Source organism: Rhinolophus sinicus, linkage group LG12, assembly GCF_036562045.2.
Source record: "Rhinolophus sinicus isolate RSC01 linkage group LG12, ASM3656204v1, whole genome shotgun sequence".
Lineage (NCBI taxonomy): Eukaryota > Metazoa > Chordata > Mammalia > Chiroptera > Rhinolophidae > Rhinolophus > Rhinolophus sinicus.
Genome location: NC_133761.1, coordinates 48,426,842 through 48,451,265, shown reverse-complemented (window position 1 = coordinate 48,451,265; position 24,424 = coordinate 48,426,842).

The window sequence follows — 24,424 nt, the reverse complement described above, 5'->3', positions numbered from 1 at the left end:
TATATTGCAGAAAGGAAATTCTGCATGTATGATATTCCAGAAAAAAATGCTTATTTTTAGAAAAATCATATACATTACCTGGTGATATTGAAGAAATTCAAAACCAACCATATCATAGGATGGCTAAGGTGAATTCTAAGAAAATCTAACATTTTTGGTAATTCAGATCTTCTAGTTCCCTTGTGACCACACCCACTAGATTACCTAGCTCATTTTTTATTAAAAAAATAAAAATACTTTTTAAAATCTTATTTTTAATGAATCAAGACATGCCAGTATCGTATAGCGGTAAGTGTCCTAGGTTGGAAATCAAGATCTCAAATTGTATATCTGTAATTGGTTTCCTAATCTGTAATTAATAGAGACAGATTTGTGTTTTTCTACTTTAAATACTGGTACGATGTCATCAAAGACAGGTGATCTTGGTATTAAGTGCGATATTAAGCCCTTTGGGAAAATTGAATATACTTGGAAGCCTCACAGGTCTTTCCTAGCCTCACTGGAATTTGGTTTGCTTTCCTGGGAAATGAAGCAATTGGATTAAATGATGCTTACGACTCTTCCCACTTTTAATATGACATGTTTTTATTTTGCAGTGTCTAACTGACAGGTGATTCATGGTAAAATTGCTTAAGTAGTTCTTTGACTTTCCAAGATTAAAAAGCTATGAAAGCATTACTAATATAACATCTTAAAACATTATTTCTTAATGTCTTTCTTTCTCTTATCCTTTGCTCAAGTTGCAGCAAAAGACATTTTCTCCCTTAGGCAATTTTATCCCCTTTATATAAAACCAAATCAGAAAAGAAATAGTCCTTTCCTAAATATATGCACATATACATGAATAGATCTTCCTTTTTTTTTCTTTTGTCAGTCAACTTAATGATTTATATCATCTTTAAATTGCAGGAGTTAAATTATTGATGTGATGTTGTCTGGAGAGCACAGAGAAATTTAATGTTTATTTTCTCCTCATAGTGGTTTGTATCCTTTGTTATTCCTACATACTTCCTAGGTCATTGTTGTTGCTATGGTTAAGTCCTATGTGATTTCAGTTGCTCTGAGATGGGTGTGGGGAGGCTTGTGAAGGGTCCCTGGATACTCCACTGTGGCATAAAACTTACTATGAGCTGAAGGCATTTGAGTTCCTGAAATTCATAGCTACCTAAATGCAGGGACTCCAAAATGAACCCAATTGTCATAAATTCCTTCCCAGAAATTCAATCTCTTCTCAGAGATGAGAAGTTGGCACCACACCCAAATAGACCTTGTTACAAAATTATTATCTCCCATCTATTATTGTAGGGGCCCATTTATATTTCCAAATGATTTTTTTTTCCACAAGTGCCCTTTCTACCCCCTTCAAATAAGTCATTTGTTCTCCCAGATGTATCATTCTGTCCATCCTTATCCCCTATTAAGATGCTATGTAAGCCCTAAATTCTAATCTCCTCTTTGAGTCTCATTTCTCTGTGACTCCAGTGCATTTGCACACAATTAAATCTTTTATTTTTCTCTTGTTTATCTACGATTTGTCAGTTTAATTTGCAGGCCCCCAAACGTGAACCTAAGAGAGTAGAGGAAAAATTTGTTCTCCCCAACACTTGCCACCTGACGGGTCTCTTGCTCGCTAGGCAATAACCTGGCAGATCTGTAACATCAGACTATGAAAGTAATTTCTTTGGGAACTTCCATTTTCTCAAATCTCAGATCTTGGAGGCATATGCTGGACAGGAGAAAGATGGTGCTGAACATCTCAGTGTTCTCAGGGTTTCTTTCACTTCATCCTCCTGCTTTCATTCTTGTGCTTATGCCCTCCATCAGTGCTCTTGATATTACTGAGCCCAGAAACTTCTGGTTACATTTCTATAAAAATTAAACATCAACTCGACTTCCTGTGGGAGGCAAGAGTTAGTGGGCTTATGCGCTGCTGTTGTAGGCTGGCATCTTCCTGGTCGTCCAATGTCTGCCATGACATACACTTCATTTCTGAGGGATTCTGCCCTTTGCAATTCTGCACTATGATTTTAGTGAGATTTGAGGGGGAAAGGAGATAAATGTATGTGATGCCCCCTCCAAGTTTAGCAGGGTTAGCTGTGGTGGTCTTGGTCAAGTCAGTCAACCCCTTATCTATTTTCTTTCTTTTTTTTAAATTCAATGTTATGATTTAGTTGAAATCAGAGTTTAGGAAAACATTGTAAAAGGCTTTGAAACGGACAGAAATATTACTGGGCTTCTTAAAACCAAACCAAACCAAACCAAACCAAACCAAACCAAACCAAACCAAACCAAACCAAACCAAACCAAACCAAACCAAACCAAACCAAACCAAACCAAACCAAACCAAACCAAACCAAACCAAACCAAACCAAACCAAACCAAACCAAACCAAACCAAACCAAACCAAACCAAACCAAACCAAACCAAACCAAACCAAACCAAACCAAACCAAACCAAACCAAGCACTGTCTGAGTTTGCTATTCTGTGCAATCTCTAGGCCTTTCATTGTCTTTGTGCTTTTCCATAAATTGCCAAATACTGATAGTCATACAAATGACTAGGCCACAGAAATGCATATTTCCATGGAGAGAGTGTTGATCATTTGCCTCTTGATATTGGCCAGTTTTGCATCTATTAGGAAAATTTATGGCAGCAATTCTCTCTGCCAAATATGTATCTGGTCTTTGCACTGTCCTGTGAAACCCTGTACCATTTCACTGTGCCTTTATGTCACAAATGTGACATGTGTCCATTTCAAATTTGTGTGAGAGTCATTACTTTACCTTTTAAAAATTATACTTTAGCAATATGAAGTACATAAACTGTGTAGTCCTGGAAAAATAGTTTGTGTCATTATGGTTTTATAAGAGTGGAATTACAGTTTTATATTTCAATTTGCAATGAGGAAATGATATTTAAAAAATAGTGTCCAGGGAATGGCTAGCATCAGTGAAGGTAAGGGGGGACTAAGACACCTACTGAAGAAGTGTTGTCATGGAGACGTTATGTCCAAGTGCTGAACTCAGTAACCAGACAGACATCATTTTAAAATGTGAACTTCACCAGTTACTGATAGAGTGATATTGGAACCCAAACAATCTCCTTAAGTCGCAGTTTTCTCATATGCAAAATAAAGATGACAATAAAAATCACTTCAAAATTGAGGGGAAGATTAATTAAGTAGTCTATGTAGATTACTTAGCAGAGGGCCTGTTTCATAGTGAGCATTAAATAACTTATAATTATAACAAATACTAGATAGCTGTTCTCAGAGGCATGGTCAATTAATAGAATTACTGCAAATAACCCCTGTAGATTTTAAAGGCAAAGCTCTGTAGTATCTGAAAATTTATTCTCATGTGTGATAAAAACATGATTAAAACATGAAAATTTCTCCTAATATGTCATGAAAATATGATCTTTTATCCTTCTGCATTATCAAAATAAAATGAATATTTTGCACGAACAAGAAAGTAACTATTAGGTTCAGTTTTTTTTTTCTCTTGGAAAGTTAATCAGAACAATCATTATTAGTTTTATGAGTAATGTTTATATTATATACTTGATATTTTATGATCATTTCCATGAAAGTTTATGATATTTTACCACTTTTGTGCAAAGTCCTCCGGCATTTTTTTCTCTTCTCATAAACACTCCTCACGTTCTTTCCTCTAAATCTTTTTCTTTCATGTACATTGACCTTGAGCTGTGATAATAGTTTCTCACGATAAACTCTACTGCTTATGAGATGGAACTACCATTCGCCATTCCTCTCGGAATGGCAGGGACTTCTAGGTCAGCTACTGCTGCTGGTGGAGATGGTGGCTGTGTGCTGTGTTAGCTGCTGAGGTGCGGTCACAAACACAGCAGATATTCTTGTACTGGGTCCTGAAAAACAGGTTGCTTTTAATTATTAAAAACTCATTTCCTCTTGTTGATAATTTAAACACTTTACCTTTTCTCCTTCTTTTATTACAAATGCCTGATTACTTTTATAATAATTTATATCTTTAACCGAGAGTCAGAAGGCGTCTGGGGAGAAGAGGAGAGGAATACAAAGGAGAGAAATTTGTTAAATTTTTACTTGTTCCCTTTCTGATAAATGGTTTGTTTTGGAGGGAGGTTGTAACAAGGAATGTCATGGGCTACTACTTATGATTTCAATTGTTTCTATTTCACTGGTTGTTCCCATTAGCATAAATAAGACAAAATGTACCATTTTCCCTCTGTCTTGATATACCGAATGCTGAAAAACAAAAACCCAAAAAGGTGAAGGACAATGCAAGGGGACAATGGAAATGCTAGCATTATCTAAACAATGGTGTAACTTAGGGTAAAAACATAATACTAAGTATTGCTCTGAATGGTTCCTGAAGGATTGAAGAGAAGCTAGGCTGCCTATGGACTCAAAAATATGAGGTTTGATATTCAAAAAGAAAGGAGACTTTTAAAAACAACTACTGTGAGACACATTTTCACCATTGTCAACTAATGGTTGATGGTTGTTGGTACCAATTCAACCCCAGCAGCAATTCTCAGTTTGGGGTGCAGTAAAGAAGGAAACTTTGTTTAATGCCAGGGGCTCTTGTGATACAGCATGGCTGTGAGAAAGCTGTGAAACATCTCAATAGTGTTATAGCTCAGTTATGAAGAAGCTCAGCATGGCTGTGAGGTGGTCCTACTGTGAGATGGCCCCGGGGCAAGGCCCTTCTCTGGCTAGATAGCTCTGCTCTGTTTGGTCTGTTCTCGTCTGCTCCCCTTCCTCTGCTCTGGTCCACTGCACTCTGCCCTGTGCTAGTCTGCTCTGCTCTGCTCTGGGGAGACATTTTTGGTGTTTCTGCTCCAACTGGGAAAACACACTCTTCAGTCTTTGGTGGAAAGACAAGTGTGAGCTCAGAGCCAGAGGGGCACAGAAGTCACTGACCTGGTTCCTGATTGGTCCATCCTCATGCAAATGAGAACTCCAAACCCTTGTAGTTTGATTGGTCCAAAAATCATTGTCCTGATTGGTCAGAATGGAGCCTCTCTGATTGGTTGGTGATGCTGATGAGGATAGTAGCTGTGTAGCTCTGATTGGATAAGGAAAGCCTCTGTCCTATTTGTTGAAATTCTATTGCAGGAACTCCTTTATAAGAGCTGGCTCAGAGGGCAGGAACACAGTGCAGGCGGGCAGTTCAGTGTGGAGGTAGGCAGCTTAGGCAAGCTTCTGCCTGAAGTATGGTTTGCATGAGAGGCCCCTGTTCAGAGAAGGATGCTAGGCTCTGATTTTCAATGTATGTCCAGTTAGCCACCAGGAGCCCTTCTTGGTAGGTATCTTCTTTCTCAGAGTCCACACCATGTTATCTCATTCTTACTGTTCACAATAAGATCTATTCTTCATCCTATCCCACCCCCTTTTTTTCTTTTTTAAGAAGACTGAGACAGAATGTTTAAAAAGATTGCTTCAGGTAACCCAACTAACAAACTCAGCCTTGCATGACTTCAGAAACAGCATGCTTCCTAGACTACCACTGAAACTTAAGGTGGAGAAAGAATGTAGGCAAGCCTTAAGCTTGAAATGAGAAAGCAAGACCTGAAAACACTTAGAAACAAAAAAAAGAATGAGTGAGATGTATAATGTTTTTTGTTTTTTCTTTTAATTTGAATAAGAGGATTAAGGATTATTTTTTCATGATATTCTTCTCCAAGGCTTGTTAAAACCAATGTTCTGTTCTTCAGTGGTGGAAACTGAAGGTATCTTATACTTGGTACATATCCAACCATGTTTAGGCTGTCTGCCTGGCAGCAAGATTACTTTGTCTGGTCCCTCCTGGAGAATATGAGACACTGCCCTGTGTCTGACTGGAGCTATTTCAACCATCAGGATTCACTAGTTTTCCCCCTTATTTTCTCCTATAAATTTTATGGGTTTTGTTTTTATGTATAAATCTATGATCCTTCAGAGTTAATTTTTAGGGTTATTGTTAGGTAGAGGTCAAGGTTAAATTTAATTTCCACTTGTTTCCTTCTTCGACAAATAGTTTGTTTTGGAGGTGGGTTGGAATAAGGAAGGGCATAGGTTAGAGGCTTAAAAAGGTTAAATAACTTTTCAAAAGTCATAGCCCCATTAAGTGGTACAGCTAGAACTGATTAGAGGAAATCTCCCTTGTAATCTGTGCTCTAGACCCTAAGATCTACCCTTGTTCACTGGATCATTAAATTTACGGTAACTAATTCATTTTCCTACATTGTTACAAATATCGCCCTATTTTCTGTTAAGCTCATGTAAACTTTGATTGTTTCTGGAATTTCATTGATTTACTTATCTCTAACCAATACTGTCCTATTCATTCTTTTAAGATGGTGGAGGGAATATTTATTTATTTATTTATAGCAGCCTTAATAAGGTTATTATTGACGTATAATAAACTGGACCTTCTCTTCCCTCCCATCTCTGTCCTGTTCTGAAGCAACCATCTGCACTATGTTATCACATATTAGTTTCCATTTCCTAGAATCTTATATAGATGGAATCATGTAGTCTGTACTCTTTTATGTGAATTTTTTCACTCCAAATAACCATTTTAAGATTAATGAATAGTTTATTGTTTTTATTACTGAATAGAAAGTGAAGTATGTTTTGTTCTAATAGGTGCTTTTTGATGTCTCATTGATTTAATTTGCATTTTCCTAATGACTAATGATGTTAAGGACATTTTTAGTGTGCTAATTTGCCATCATTTTTGGTAAAATGGCTGTTCAAACTCTTCCCTGGACATTTTTTTTAATTGGTTTGTCTTTTAATATTGAATTTTGAAGCCTCTTTCTATGTACAGGGTTCAAGTCCTTTATCAGGTAAGTTATGTGCAAATATTGTCCCTTTCCATGGCTTGTCTTTTCATGATCCTTTGAAGAGAAGAATTTCTTACTTTGGAAAAGTCTAATTTACCAAATTTTCCTCTTTTTTTTTTTTTGATTGTACTTTTGACGTTGACATAGGGAATCTTTGGCAAACCCAAGATTACAAAGATTTTGTTTCCAAAATTTTCTTGTAGAAATTTTATAGTTTTAGTTTTGCATTTAGGTCTATGATCCAATTTAATTTTTTTATGTATGTCATGAGATATTAATTGAAGTTACTTTTTTATGGATGTCTAATTGTTCCAGTGCCTTTTCAAGAAAGGACTATCCTTTCTCCACTGACTTGTGTGTAACTTTGTCAAAAATGAATTGGCCATATAGGTACTGATCTGTTACTGCCCTCTTTTTCCAACCCATTGACATATTTGTCTAGGTGGGGACTAATACCACAATGCATTGGTGACTCTAAGTTTAAAATAATTCCTAAGTTGTTTTGAAGTTTTTAGGTCTTTTGTATTTCTATGTGAATTTCAGAAACAACTTGTCAACTGCTTTGAAAATTCCTCTTTTTATTGTGATTATTATGATTGAACCATATCTATAGATCAACATAAGAATTATTTCAACAATATTTCTTATTTTGATCCATGGATGAGGTATAGCTCTTAATTTATTTATGTATTTTTAAATTTCTCTCAGGAACTATTTGTAGTTTTCTGTATAGACATCTTTTGTCAGAGCTAGCCGTAACTATTGCATATTCTTTTATGCTATTATGATGTTATTGCTTTTAATTTGTTTCTCATTGTACATGGCTAATATATTGAAATACATTCATTTTCATATTGATCTTGTATCCCAAGACCTTGACCAATTTCTGTCAACTTTTTTGTAGATTCTACAGGATTTTCCACATAGACACTTGTGTCGTCAGTGAATGAAGACAGTTTACTTATTTCTTTTCTCTCTGTGTTTTTTGTTCTTGATTACACTGGTTAGAACATTTATAACAATATTGAATAGAAGTGGTAAAGGTAAATATCTTGCCTGGTTTCTTGTTTTGCCCTAAGAATTTTCTGTTTCATAAATGTCTAAATTTCATTGCATAAAGTTGATCAACTATTTCCTTATAACCTATAAAGTTGGTGGTAATGTTCCCTCTTTCATTCTTGATTTTTCTCATTATCTTCAGTATTTTTCCTTGATCTGCTGGTAAAAGGTTTGTCAATCTTGATCTTTTCTATAGACCAGCCTTTGGTTTCCTTGATTTTTTCTGTATTGTTCTTCTATTTTCTATTTCAATGATTTCTACTCATCTCTTTATTATTCATTTCTCTTTGCTTGCTTTGCATTTATTTTGCTCCTCTTTTCATACTTTATCATGAAGAAGATTTTAAGTTCTTTTTACTTCTCCAGTTAAACTAACTGCTGTTTTGGCTGCCTCCCATAAATTTGCTATTGGTTTAAAATTTTTTTTTCATTCAATTCAAATATTTTATGTTTCTTGTGAAATCTACTTTACCCAACTTGTTTTTGGAAGTTTGTTAATTAACTAATTAATTTGCTATGTGTGTCATGTCTTAGAGACTATTGGCTATTTCATGATAATGAAGACTTACATCTATGTTTTCTTCTAAGAATTTGAATGTCTTAGCTCTTACATTCAGGTTTTTTATCCATTTTGAGTTAATTTTTGTATATGATGTGAGGTATAGGTCAAAATTTGTTCTTTTGCATGAGGATATCCAGTTTTTCAAGCACCATTAGTGAAAAAGTCTATTCGTTCCCTCGTTGAATTGCCGTGACACCCTTGTATAAAATGAACTGCCCATAGATGCGTGTTATTTTTCTGGACTTTCAAATCCTATTCACTATAGCTTTTTAGTAAGCATTGAAATCAAGAAGTGTAAGTCTTCCAAATTTGTTCAATTGTATACATAACATTGCTCCTATGCAAGTCCATTTCCTCTTCCTCTTTTGTGCTTGTATTGTCATATAAATTACACTGTGTACCCATTAACACAGATTTATAATTGCTGCTTTATAGAGTTGTATTTTAAATCAGATAGCAAAACAAAAGATACATAAACATGTTTTATATAAAAATATAAAAACCTTTTATATTTGCCAATGTAGTTGACTTTAATGGAGCTCTTTATGTTTTCATATGGATTTAAATTAATGTCTAGTGTCCTTTCATTTTAGACTAAAGGACTCTCTTCTTAGAGTAAGTCTCTCTTAGACATACATTCTCTCTATTTTTATTTATCTATGAATGTCTTAATTTTTCTTCAAATTTGAATCTAATTTTGATGAACATAAATTCCTGGTAGATTTTTTTTTCCTTTCAGTACTTTTATTATGTGGTCTCTTTGCCTTCTGGCTTCCATGGTTTATGATAGAAAATCAGCATTTAATATGACTGAGGGTCCCTTGTATGTGATGAGTCACTTCTTTTTCACTGCTTTCAGATTGCTCTCTTTTTCCTTGCTTTTCATCAGTTAAATATTGCTGCATCTAGGTGTGGTTGTCTTTGAATTCATTCTACTTGAACTTCATTGACCTTCTTGGATGTGTTGATCAATGGTTTCATTAAGTTTGGAAATTTCCAGTCATTATTCATTATCTATAATCTTCAAATCGTCTTTCTGGTTTTGTCTCTCCTCTGTTCCTAGGCCTCCTGTTTTGCTGATGTTGCTATTCCTGGCGATGCCTTTGAGGCTTTGTTTCTTTTTCTTCATTCTCTTCTTTCTATATCTTTAAGTTTTCTGACTTTACTATGCCTGCTCAAATCTGTTATAGCCCCTCTAGTGAATGTTTAATTTGACATTTTCAATTTAAAATTTTAATTTCATTATTCAAACAGTTTCTATTTCTTCACTAATATTCTATATATAGTGGAATATTATTCACATGATTTTCTTTATCTCTTTTGACATGGTTTCTTTTAATTTCTGGAACGTATATAAAATAACTGATTTAAAGTCTTTGTCTAGTTATTCCAATGTCTGGGCTTCTTCAGGGATAATTTCTATGTATTGTTTCTGTGTATAGGCTATACTTTCTTATTTCCTGTGTCATTATTTTTGTTAAAATGGGACATATTTAACAATACTCTGGCAATCACATTCTCCCCCCAATTCCAGTGTTTATTGCTTTTGTTGTTTGTTGTAGCGATTGATGTAGTAATTGTTTGTTTGCTTTTTAGTGGCTTTTCTGAAATAATTCCGTAAAGTCTACATTCCCTGTCATGTGTAACCATGAGCGTCTCTGCTCGGTTAGCTTAGAGGTATGTTGATAATGGTACAGACGATTTCTCCCAGTTTGGGCTGAGGGCCTCTGTGGACACATTGGTGCATGCTTTCAACATTCAGCTAGCCAGCTGCCTTGAGGTCAGCCAGAGAGGAGAGTTTAGGACTTTTGTGATCTCTCCTAAGTGTGGGCACACCCCTGGGCACGCACTGGCATTCTAGATTGCCAGGAACATGTCTGAAGTTTTAAAAAGGCCCTGTGGACATCTCATAACCCAGATTTTCCTTTGAAGCTATTTGATTTGATTTGTTGGCCCCAATGATTGTTTACTACCTCACACACATAGTAAGTTAATTGATTGCCTATAATTTTTTTCAAAATTTGCCTCTGAGGAAACGGCTTTTTGCACTGAGCAAGCGCCTCCTCAGGCAAATGCAGACAGCCTTGCAAATGTTGTCTTTCAGAGTGATGCCCTCCACTCTATACTTCCCAGGACAGACCTGCCTCAGCATCCCTGCGCTGCTTAGAAACTAACTGAGAGGAACCCCTGAGAAGTGTGGCCTCAGTGCAAAGGCACCAAAGATTTCAGAGTTTAGAGCAGGGGCCATTCGTATCCTTGCAGTCAGAGATTTGAGAACCACATTCTCTTGTCCTGCAGACTCAAACTAATCCCTGTACCACTGTCCAAGATATGTCTATATGCAGAAAGCTAGAGTGATGACAGGGTGTGATGGACAGAAAGTTTATGTGCCCTCCCAAACCTATTTGTGACTGTGTTTGGAGATGGCTATTATGAAGGTAATTACGTTCAATGTGGTCATAAGGGTGGAGCCCTGATCCAATTTAAGGTCCTTTTAAGAAGAGATACAAGATCTCTCTCTCTGTCTGACATGCCAGGAGGACACAGTGAGAAGGTGGCCATAGGCAAACCAGGGAGAGGGTCCTCACTAGAAACCAACTTGGCCAGCACCTTGATCTGGCACATTGAGCCTCCAGAACTTTGAGAAAACAGATAACTGTTGCTAAACGACCCAGTCTTTGATATTTTGTTACGGCAGCTTGAGTTAACTGAGACACAGGGCTTATCCCATTTGTTTCTTTTCTCTTAGGGATCCTGTCATTTCAATCTGCTGTTCATTTCTATCTGGTAATGCTATTTTTGATATATTTTGTCCTGTTTTCTAGCATTGGGTGTGTGTGGCAAAAGGGTGTGCTCAATCCTAGTTATTCCTCTGCAGCTGTGGGTGGAAATCTTTTAACACAGTATCTGTTTCTGCTTTTGGGGTCAGGCAGTCAGATAGCGGCAGGAGGACTTGGGGAAGTACTTCCAGCTTTAGAAATCATTACCTCTTTCTCGGTAATGATTGCCTAGCGCAATAACTTCCTGTCAGGATCGTCTACCAAGAAGAAGCCCCAAATGTGTTTTGACACATCTCCTTTCTGTACTTCTTCATACATCATCCCCACATTTCTGTTTCTAGTGTCAGTGGAATGCTCCCCACAGTGTATGCGCTAACATAATATAACCACAGGGTGTTAAAACTGTACTATGGCTAAATATTTTCGAAAATGTATACTACAATTTCTTCTTGGTTGTTCAAAATGCAAAGTAGCGTATGTAAAGCTATGCGACTCTTCTTTCTTTAACTCATCATTTCCCTTTGTCATCAATGATGAATTTTATTAACATTTTATGGAATCCTTGTTTTGCAGAACGCTATTGAGAAATACTATCTATCTCTGTGGAAAAGCTTAGATGTGATATAGTTAATTTAACATCCTATCATCAGGACATACTAGTTCTGTGATTAATGTCACAGTAGACTTTTAGAGCTTTAATTTCTCACCCAAAATATGAAAATATTATTCTGAGAATCAAATAAAATAATGCAAACTAAAGTGCCTGGCTCAGAAGTAGATACTTAGCACATTAGTTCCTTTTATTCTACCTTTATTTGTCAAATATAATTAAAACAATAAAGCTACATAAAATACACTATCCAAGTGTCATGTACCTCGGTGTTTGTGTCATTTAAAAAAAATCGTTAGCTTTATATTATAGGCTCTAACCACAGAGGGCCATTTTCTGTTGTTGTTTATGTTGTGTTCAATTCCTGGCAGCCTGTCTCTATGATGTAACAAATAAATGTTTTAGTAAATATTTATCTTAATATCAGGTAATACAGCCCATTATATTTGGTATTGATAGCTTATTTCCTGCATAGTAAGTTTTGAAATAATTGGACTTACAGAAATAGACATATATTTTTTTCCCTTTTCTACACACACACAAAATTTAATTGATCTCCATGGAATTTGAAAAGTGTTGGAGCTAAATGTGACCTAGTCCAGGAGACCAGGAGACTCATTAAAGTCCTAGAAGAAAGTTTTCTGCAAAAACCCATGAGCTTCAGCAGAGCTCCGAGGAGGAAGAGGGCTGTGACTCTGGGTGATGACAGTGACAGAGCGTCCAGGCTTCAAGCCAGTCCGCTTCTGTGAAGCTGAACACATGCTGCATGGGCCCGTTGAACTTGACTAATTCCAGAAAGACATGAGTATTATATCTTCTCTTCACTCTGTTTTGTTATCTGATTAACACTTGGTTTCCACAAGACCTAAGCTGAAAAGATTTACAGTTGAAATCCTGTCATTATGTAACTCTAAACTACGACAGGGGACTTATATTTCCTTACCTGTCAAAGTAACAGGTGAAATACTTTCTGACCTCCTTGTTAGCTTTCAAAATGTTGTCAGTCTATCTGAATTTAAAACATGAAGATCTCTGCAGGTTTGAGTTGTGAGGGGTGACATATTGAAGAAGTAGGAAGGGTCACTAGAATATTGGGTAGTGGAGAGGGATTATTCTAGAATAAGTAGAGCGAAAAGAGTCTGTGGGCCAAGAAATCAGAGGTGTTAGAGTGCTGCCCTGGCTGGAGCAGAACTTTAACCTAGAGAAGGAGCAAGAAAAAATGTGATCAGATCATCTTAAGAAAAATTTTGAAGCCAGACAGCAGTTTAGAATTTATCCTGAAAAGGATTTGCAGGTTTCTGAGATTTTTGAGGACATTTGTGTTATTTGAGTTATGATCTGAGACAACACGAGCTTGTCCTTTGTCTGACTTTACCAACTAAACATTGATACAGGTGTTCTAACCTTTAATGTAACATGGGCTCCATGGCACGGGGAAGAAACCTATGGGTGCCTTTTCAAGATAAAATTATTAAATATGCAAGATGAAAATGCATAGGATACAAAGGAAACTATCAGTTATATCTTCTCTCTCTCTCTCTCTCTCTCTCTCTCTCTCTCTCTCTCTCTCTCTATATATATATATATATATATATATATATATATATATACACACACACACAGAGGGTGCTAAAATGTATATACATTTTAAGAAAGGAAAAACTGTATTAAAATTGTAATACTCATATACTGATAGCAAAAGATGAATACAAGTCGCATTTGACTTCTGCAATTACAGGAGATGCTCAAAGTGGTTACCATCAGCGTATTTTTAATACAGTTTTTTCCTTTCTTAAAATGCGTTCACATTTATATATATATATATATATATATATATATATATATATATATATATATATCGGCCTATCTACACATATGTACATGTACACACACACGAACATATTTGGGATATAATAATATGTTTTTAACCCATTAATGGAACTCTATCTTGTACATCAAAGGTCTGGTTGTAGATCTATTCAACATGAATTCAAAGTGATGAACATAAATGTTATTTTAGGATATCTCCAATAGCTGTAATGAGATGTGAAAATGTCTGGGTTTCTATCAGTAACAAACCCATATGCATGGCTATTACTACTGTGCTTTGTTGACTGAGTCACAATTGAAAGAGATGATAATTTTGGTTGCAGGTTAGTGAAAATAACCTGTCCATACTCAAGAACCTATTGAGTTCTAGTTGTTGGATCTTAGGCTAAGAGCCGGTGTTATAATAGATCAAATTAGATGGGTCAGATTGGGAACATGATATATTTGGAACTTCCGAAACTAAACACATCTGCTTCCTTTAAAAATCTTCAAGGTAGGCATTCAGGATTTTAAACCATTAATAAATGTAGCCACAACCCAGAAGATGCTAAAATACATCACTTTCCTTAAATGGAATCCTTCAATTATGTAACATTTTTATTGGAATATGTTTTCCATTGGCAGGACAACATACAATAGCCTTTATTTCAGGCACTGTCCGGAAGACATAGTAGAATATCTGATGTCTCATACAGAAAGTTGCCTTTATTCTCACCTATTAGAAAATAAAGATGTTTTGAAGACTGGCAAACTCCATCAAATTTATCCCACAAATTTCTAGAGCATAAAGTGGGATCAATTTTATTCTGAATTACAACCCCCCAATACAGGCTAATTCAGTTGTATTAAGAGTTTACTTCTTTAAGTATCTTTGGGTATTATGATTTCTCCTATAATATATCCAAATCATTGCCATATAGTAGAAGACTAGACATGTTTTTCTTGTTAACTGTCAAAAATGACTTTGAGGGAAATCTATGTATGAGAGTGGCCTTTTTTATTATTCTAAATGCTCAGAATAAAATGCTAACAGAAGGTAAAATTATATTTTATTTTAAATTTGAATTACATGTTTTCTCACAGAAAATAAACTAGGCTATATTTAGTGCTATAATTAGGAACCAAATTATCTTTTCTTACTGATTTTGATGCAAGGCTCCTCACCACAAAAATAAGAAAGTGCCTCAGTTAAAATCTGCTAAAAAATTCTGCCTCTAACACTACTTTTGGGTGATCATTTTGCAAATTATCCCTATTTATATACAGAAAATAAATGCTTTTCTTTAGCCATGTAGAAATATTAGAAAAATATCCATTTGCTCTTAGAAGAAACAATGGTGATAGAACAATTAATTATTGCAATGTTAAGTGCATTGAGTTCTGCAATTGTGAATTTCTTACTGTAACTATTAGGTAGATAAAGTATTAATATTAAATATGAATAATAAAATCTGTTAAATAGCATCTATCTGAAATCTGTCTATGCTTCTCTGAAACTGTAAGCAAAAATCAAATTTCTAAGGGAGCTACCTTGTAAATCTAACTAAGTATTATAGGGAGAAGAAAGGAGAAATGCTAAATAAAACACAAAAGCCTCCAATATCCCAAATGTGAAGTCTTTAAAGAAAGACATTGACTAATGTCTCAGAACCTCCCCTTCATGCCCAACCATGTGATGTGCTATGGAGACATGGAATCAGGAAAAATAAAAAAACACTGTTCTTACTTTCAGGAAGCACACAGCCTGGCTGGGAAATGTGTCCCATGGTCAAGCTTGGCTCTGGGAAGTCCTTACCAAATATAAGACCAGACCAAGTGACTGGGACATGATATGAGGAACCAGAAACACGTCTGGCATCGGAGGAAATACCAAATAAATTGCATGGGATATGCAAATTTAAGAAATCATGTATGACTCCAATTTCAAGGTAGGATGGAATACAGATGCTGGGAAACCCAGATGCTGGGGGGAGGGGGTCAAATACCGTTTCCACAGGTAACCAAGGTCCCAGATTTGGCAGTGGAATGTCATAGGTCTTATTAGAGTCCTAAACTCACTATGAGGAAATACTAATCTCTTGAGGTAGCCCCATAGGAGAGAAGGCCCAGCAATGAGCTTGGAGTTATGCAGTGGGATGGGTTTTCTAAGGAAACCTCTGTCTCCATTGAAACTTGGCATCTGATAAAGTCTCTTTTGTACCCTGTGCATGTAAATGACTGCTCAACTCACTTGCTTCATGTAAACATGACTGACACATGGTCCCAGCAGCTGCCACGATGGAACCATCACTGCAGTCATGCCAAGGCTATGCTTTTCCTGGTCAATGATGGAGCATACCAAAGGCACTTTTGGCCTATTCCTATAGTTCATGGAAGTCTCTAATGAAGGACTAGAATCAGGGACACCCAGTGCCTGGCTGAAACTTTCCTAGGCCTGCACTGTAGTCTGAGACTCTTGCTACCTAATCGTTCTTCTTATGCCTCCCTTTTCAGAGGTATCGGATCTGCATCAGAGTCGGATGGCTCTCCCTGTCTCTCCCACTCCTTCCTTTTTATCCATCACAGGCATTTCTCCTAATACAGCTCTTGAATGTCTAATCTCATCTTATCATCTGCTTTTCACAGGCCCCAAACTCACACGGGAGCCTATCTTTAGATGAGCCATCTCCGTCTCCTTCTCAATCACCAGCACTGTGTTCAGTTCCCATTCGTTTCTACCAGGTTCTCTCTCCTCCATTTGAACTTCCTCCACCCTGACAAGCTCTCATTTGTCTGCTGTTATTCCCGCTCCCCTGTCCTTTCTTTCACACTCCTGAGCATTTGGCTTTATGCCTATTTACCTGACTTGACTTTAGGAGAACACTTGATTCCTCAAATGGCATACCTTCAGTTGTGTCCTGGTAAAAGTTCAACAGTAGACTCCAGGGGAAAAGCCTGATGTAGCAGTTGTCTATTTCCATTGTGCAAAGACTCCCACCGTGGTCAATTTCAAACTACCAATATACATCACTGAAAATGCAGTTGGGAAGAGATGTACCCACTTAGCTATTGGAAGTCTATACGAGTACTACCCGACTTCAACCATCACTGCATACCTCTCTTCTCCATCCTCCCTCTCCATCCTAGAGTCCATATCCTAGAGAAACCCTTTGTATAAATACCCTCTCATCTATCTTTCCTGGACAGAAACAATGTGGCCACTGATGAAGGTGTGAATTTTGGATTCCAGGACAGATATCAAAATTCTCTCTTTTTATGTTTTTCTGCTTCTGGCATGCTCCTGGTTATCATAACTACATTTAGAGAGCAAGTAGTCTATTAGTATTATTATGCAACATACTTTGTTCCTGATTGAGGTGATGAGAAAAATTTGAGTAGTACATTTTTTTTAAGGTAGCATATGCAAAAATATTGGCAATATATGAGACTGCAAGTCAATTAAGCGTTAAAATATGTGATAAGTCTGAAACTGCCAACCATTTTGCCACGTTTATTCATTCACTCATTTTATTTTATTCATGCCATCAAATATATGCTGTGTTATGTGCTAAACATAATGGTAGACAAAATCTTTTCATGATAAGGAGAGATGGAAAGTATGTAAAAAAATTAATAGGAAATAGGTGTTCTAAGAAATCAGGCAATTCAAATGCTAAGATTTATAAGAGGCAAGTTTCAACCTCATAGAGGGAAGCAAATATTAATTTAAAGTTGTCAGATTCTTGGCTATTAAGGCCACATTAAGATTTTATATAAATACATTTCTTGTACTTAGAATTACTGTTATCTGTGTGACAGTGAGCTCTTGTTGTAAGGTTGCTGAAAAGCCACAACGTTAATTGTACAGCTGTTTAAAAAGAAGATGAAGGAGCAGGAGGAGGAAGAGGAGGAGGAGGAGGAGGAGAAGGAGAAGAAGAAGAAGAAGAAGAAGAAGAAGAAGAAGAAGAAGAAGAAGAAGAAGAAGAAGAAGAAGAAGAAGAAGCCTTTCTCATGCTGTGAGGCCCTTTGCAAATATGGTGAGAAAGAAAAAGGGAATGTGGAGAAATACGGGAAGAATGAATTCACCTGATAACCAAAATGACATTACAACTGATGGCTTCTCTCATGGAGACGGATGGACTTCATTTCAGCTGGTGTTAACATTCCCCTCCAGCTTCTGGATTGGGCATAAGAGTTTTCTTGATAAAAATACGTTAATCTTCCCATTATTCTCTGAGGGATGCATTTGAGTGGAGCTCCTAACTTTGGATTTTTAAAGTTCAGAAGCTTAAGGTCATGGAAATGAATTCCCTTGTTCCCAAATTGCCCAACCTGATTCTAGCAGACTTCTTATTTATATTTCCAGAATGGACACTACAAAACATATTTTCCTTGTAAATCTTTAGGCTCTTCCTCTTCCTAAACCAACATTCCTGAAATATATTTCTCATAAACCAAGACCTTTTCCAGATTCCAAAAATATATTTAAGCTGCCAAAAGCAATAGTTTCTTAACAGAAGGAAATACATTTTATTACATTTTATTAAATTTATTGAGGCAACATTGTTAATGCAATTATTGGTTTCCAGTGTATTCTATAATACATCACCTGTATATTGCATTGTCTGTTTACCATCCTAAGCCAAATCTCCATATGTCACCATATATTTGAACCCTTTTATCTTTTTCTACCTCCCCTCCAACCCCCTTTCCCTCGATAACCACCGTACTGTTGTCTGTCTCTATGAGACTTTGTTTGAATTGTTCATTTTTTTGCTTTCAGTTTTATATTCCATGTATGAGTGAAATAATATGATTCTTGACTTTTTCTGTCTGACTTATTTTGCTTAGCATGATAATCTTAAGATCCATCCATGTTGCCACAAATGGCAGTATTTCATCTTTCTTATGGCTGGTGGTATTCCATTGTATATATGTACCACTTCTCCTTTATCCAATCATCTATTAAAGGACACTTTGGTTGTTTACATGTCTTGGCCACCATAAATAATGCTTCAATGAGTGTGTTGGTGCATACTATATCTTTATAAATAAATGTTTTCAGATTTTTGGTAGATACCCAGAAAAGGGATTGCTGGGTCATATGGTAATTGTACTCTTAATTTTTTTGAGGAACCTCCATACTGTTTTCCATAGCAGCTGTACCAGTTTACATTCCCACCAGCAGTGTATGAAGGTTCCTTTTACCCCACAATCTCTCCACCATTTATTATTACTTGTCTTGCTGATAATAACCATTTGAAAAACAGGCACAGAGACCAATGGAACAGATTGAAAACCCAGAAATAAACCCACATATATACGGGAAAACAATTTTTAACAAAGGATCCAAACACATACAATGGACAAAAGAAAATCTCTTCATAAACAGTGCTGGGAAAATTGAAAAGTTACATGCAGAAGAATGAAACTAGACTACTATCTGTTACCATATACCAAAATTAACTCATAGTGGATCAAACACCTTAATATAAGACCTGAAACTATAAGTTGCATAGAAGAAACCATAGGTACTAAAGATATGGACCTTGGTCTTAGAGATGATTTTATAAGTTTGACCTCAATGACAAGGGAAGTAAAAGCAACAGTAAATGAATGGGACCATATCGAACTAAAAATCTTCCGCACAGCAAAAGAAACCATCAACAAAACAAAGAGGCAGTCAGCCAAATGGGAGAAAATATTTGCAGACAATGCCTCCGGTGAGGGGTTAATATCCAAATATATAAAGAAATCATACAACTCAATAACAAAAGAACAAACAATCCAATGGAAAAATGGACAGAGGACCAAAACAGACACTTCTCCCAAAAAGACATACAATGGCCAACACATATATGAATAACCTTACTAGCTATTAGGGAAATGAATATATCAAAACCATAATGAGATACTGCCTCACACCTGTTATAAAAAAAATTAATAATTGCTCCATGTTTTTACTCACCCAGGCATAAAAATATAGGGTTATTTTTGTTCCTCTCATCGCCATATTTAATCCATTGCTTAGTCATATAGAGTTTACAAACAAGATTTATAAAATGATATTCTTTTACTGCTTATCCATTTTATGGCAATAATCTCTATATTAGTCTTATCTCTTTTGTAAGAGAACGCATAGAAACATACTGAAGAATATAAGCACTGAAGGAAGATTCTTGGGTGAAAAAAATGATGCCAACACTAGAAGTTCCTGACTAAGAGAGGGACATACCTATCGGAAGTCAAGTGACAGCTGAGACTCAAATGATGGCTCTTCCATTTACCTGTTTTGTGAGTTTTAGAGATTTAGTCTCTTTTATCCTTACTGTCATCCTTATACATACCAGGCATTTTTTTAAATGCTTATTTTGGAGAGCCTTTGGAAGGGTAAAGGAGAGAATGTATGTTAATTGCTTAGCACTGACCTTGGAATTCAGTAAGAACTTAACAAATGGGAGCTGTTTACCCCCTCTTCCCAACTCTTAACTCAGTGACCTCACACTGGTAGCTTGAAACTAGACATGGTGGGGATATTTACACCACAGAAAGAGGCAAACAGCACAAAACAGTTTTATCTTTTATTATTCCTAGAGAACCTACTGCTAAACATTTACTAGTATAGCACTATGTCAGGTTTATTAATTCTTTCACTGTGTTAATTGATTTCAAGTTTTGTGTGTTTTTTTTCAGAATGTGTCAGAAATCCACCCAAAACAAAAAGTTGATATTTTGACTATTTTATGCATTTAACAACAATTTGAGCTGCTTTGTATATAAATAACATTATTTTTATGTACAAAAATTTCAGATATATTCATTTGGATATACTCAACTGTTGTGGCAAAAGGGTTAATGTTGTGCTTTGATATAGTTATTCTATATCAAATAGGTCAAAGGGACGGTGGTGAATGAACAGGGTAAGTTCATACCTAATATATTTGACCAGGAAATGAAGTGGGTCCTCAGAAGAAAGGTGGAACTGAAAGATGATGCTGAGAGAGCAGAATGGTTGGATACTTCTTTGATTTGGATTATGTTCAGATGTGTAATTCTGGTGATTTCTGAGAATCTATGAAGCTTTGGTAGCTGTGAGTTAAGTCCTCTTTAGTGAGTCACAGCCAAAGATAATAAGTCATGTTTTATATGCCAAGTTATCCAGATTTTACACTCTGTACCCACTTGCAGACTAGTATTCAGTAAATTGTTTCTTAGTTGTTCTAATCTTGTTTCTGCTTCGCTATGGGGTTTGCAGAGAAGGAAACTCAGGCATCTACTTTGGATCAGAGGACAGAGGGAGAATTGTGGCAGTGGTTGGCCATTCTAGCTGAGGGAGTGGTGATCACAGAATCCCCAGATGGAAGAACTCTGGGGAGCAAAGTTGGGCTTAGTCATCCTTCTGTCTCATTGAACAAGAAAATTGTCTTTCAAATTCCAACTCTAGAGTTGTACTTTATTTTTTACTGAGTAGTTTTATTCTAATATTATGAACAGCTTAATTCGGGTACTTGTTTCATCTTGTTGTGTTGTTGCAATTGCCTCCTAAATATATTTACAGCTCCTAATATTTTTCTGTTATAATTCTTCCTATGCCAACTCGTAAGAGAGGGAGGGAAGGAAGGAGGGAGAGAGAGAGAGAGAATTCTCATTAATTTATATTGTCTATAATATTTTCTTTTTTTTAATTTATTTTTTAAATTTATTAGGGTGACAATTGTTAGTAAAATTACATAGATTTCAGGTGTACAATTCTGTATTACATCATCTATAAATCCCATTGTGTGTTCACCACCCAGAGTCAGTTCTCCTTCCATCACGTATATTTGATCCCCTTTACCCTCATCTCCCACCCCCCACCCCCCTTGTCTATAATATTTTCTACAAACTCATCTGTCTGGTAGTCAAGATCCTTCCCAATATGGTTTTAATCTGCCTTTTCAGGTTTGTCTATTACTCTCTCCCATATACCATACAGAGAACGCAAGCTGAGTTATTTATTTGTAATACATGGCTTGGATTTGCTAAAAAAACAACTTCAGCGAAGTAAAATGTAACGATCTTTTGGGCTTTATTCAATGATTCATGCACGGGCAGCGTCCAATCTAGCCGATGAAAGGAGCTCTGCTTTTATAGAAGAAGGAGGTGGGAACTAGGAAGTTATACTGGAAACAAAGCAGATTGATCTTTGTTCCTTTCCTTTAGGGGGTCCCCAGGGCGATCAGGCAGACATCTCACTAGTGCTGATCAGGCAATTGCTGATTGGCTGATTCAAGCTTCTGTTTCTGGGAGAACCGAACTGTAATTAAGTTGTCTCGGTTTGGCGACATGGAACTCGGCAAAAACGACTCCATTTTGGGCCTGTTGCCTTTGTTTACAGACTTTTGAGCTCCAAACAGTTTTCTAAGGCTTCTTCCTCTACTAGCACATGCTTCTCTGCCATCTCTGCTTGTCACAAAATTCTGAAACTTGTATCACTTGTTTCATGGTCCAATAGGACCTTTCATCTTCTTTTTACAATGAAAAATTCCTTACTTTCTGACGACCCTCAATGTTTATAAACATTTGGCAATTGTTATGTTTGGTTTTGCAGTTATTGGGAGATTGAGACATGGATATGAGACACGATGGTATAATTATATGAACTCTAGACTGATGGAGGGAGTCCAGAGCCAGAAAATTGCACCACTGCTTTTAAGACTAGGGAGATGATACACGAAGGAGCGAAACTGACCCCAGACTTGTGCAGAGTTGGGTGGGTGGACAGAGTTCAGACAATGTGGAACGCTCAGATCAGATTCAGGCAATGTTTGGCCCCAGCATTTCAGGCAGCCTATGACAACGAGGGTCCAAGATAAGACAACGCTGAAGAAGCTAAGCATCATCAGAAAAAGAATCAGGGCATAACTCCTGCCATAAAATGGGATAGAAGAGCCAGGTCAAATATATGGGTGGAAATGGAAGTATAACCCATATAATTTCTAAGTTTGAGCAAGCATGGCATCAGTAAAGAGGACCATGGGAGCTTTGACCAATGTGAACGTGCCAGGATCATTGCCACTGCTTGGCTCTGATTCTTGGCAAAAATCTGGCAGTGTTGTCTGAGCTCAGATTTGAGAGGCTAACTCAAACCACACCAGAAAAAAAGGTGGAGGGAGAGGACGGAATTGGGTCTGAAGCTGTAGTGTACTCACTGCCTCTGTCAGGAGCTGCTCAAAACCAAGAAGAACCAAGACATGGAAACAACCAAAATGTCCTTCAACAGATGATTGGATGAAGAAGATGTATATATACACAATGGAATACGACTCTGTCATAAGAAAAGATGAAATAGTGCCATTTGCGACAACATGGATGGATCTTGCAGTTATTATGCTAAGTGAAATAAGTCAGACAGAAAAAGTCAGAACCATAAGATTTCACAAATATGTGGGCTATAAAACTGAAAACAACAAAGGAGCAAGACAAACAAATGAAGAAACAAAAACTCATAGACACAGACAATAGTTTAGTGGTTACCAGAGGGTAAGGGGGGAGGGAGGTGGTAGATGAGGGTAAAGGGGATCAAATACATGGTGATGGAAGGAGAACTGAATCTGAGTGGGGGGACACACAATGTGATATGTAGAAGATGTATTTATTACAGAATTGTATACCTGAGACCTATGTAACTTTACCCTGATAAACTTAAAAAAAAAGGAAAGGAAGGAAGGAAGGAAGGAAAGAAGGAAGGAAGGAAGAAGGAAAAAGGAAGGAAGAAAGAAAGGAAGAAAGAAAAGAAGAAGAGCCTGAACCCACTGCAGCTGATGCTGGAGGTGACGGGGCAGAGGACTCTGTAGCAGACCCCTGGGACTGGGAGACCTTCTGGGTGGCATCTCATATGGGATAGAGCTGTGACACTTGATGCTCATTCAGCTGTGTTTTGAACCCGCCTCACTCACATGCCTATTGCTTGATTTGTCTAAGAGCTGGCATATGGAAGATTCTCAGAAGTATCAGCTTTAGTCATAGTAGCAGGCATTATGGCAGAACATCTTTATAATACAGTGGAGCTCAAGGTCTCCATCCTGGGCTGCTTTTTTTTGTCATCTGTAAAACTGTGGATCATAACACTTTTATGTTGTAGGATTATTGTGAGGGTTAATTAAGAAATTTACATAACAAAACAAAAACCACCTAGTAATTAGCATGCACTCCATACAAGATAGAGATTGTTTTGTTATTAGGTTGATGCAAAAGTAACTGTGGTTTTTGCAATTATTTTTAACCTTTTAAACCACAATTACTTTTGCACCAACCTAATATTATTATTAATATCCTCCTCCTACTACTTACTCCTTTATTTTTCAATTCTTCTACTTTAAAAGTTAGTCATTTTATAATAGAGGTGAGAGATCCCTATTTATTTTCTGTTCAACAGACTAAGAATAAGATTTCTATTAATTATTCATAATAAATGTATGCTGCAGTTAAACTATGTGCATCTCTTTGGGTTGCTTTTAATAGACAATGTATAGAGACTATAAAAGATTTGAACCATTTGTGCTTATTTTAATAGACACTCATACATAGTGTTAAAACAGAACATCCACATGGAACTTGGCATTTGTTTCAATTAAAGAAGAAAAAATGTAGCATTTAAAGGTCATACTGTTTATATCCTTAATAAATACAGTAAAATAAAATGCCAATCTGAATATGTCATTAAGTAGCTAAGTTCGCTGGGCTGTCATTCTCAGAATTTAATTTAGAGGAAAACATCTGCATTTTTTTTG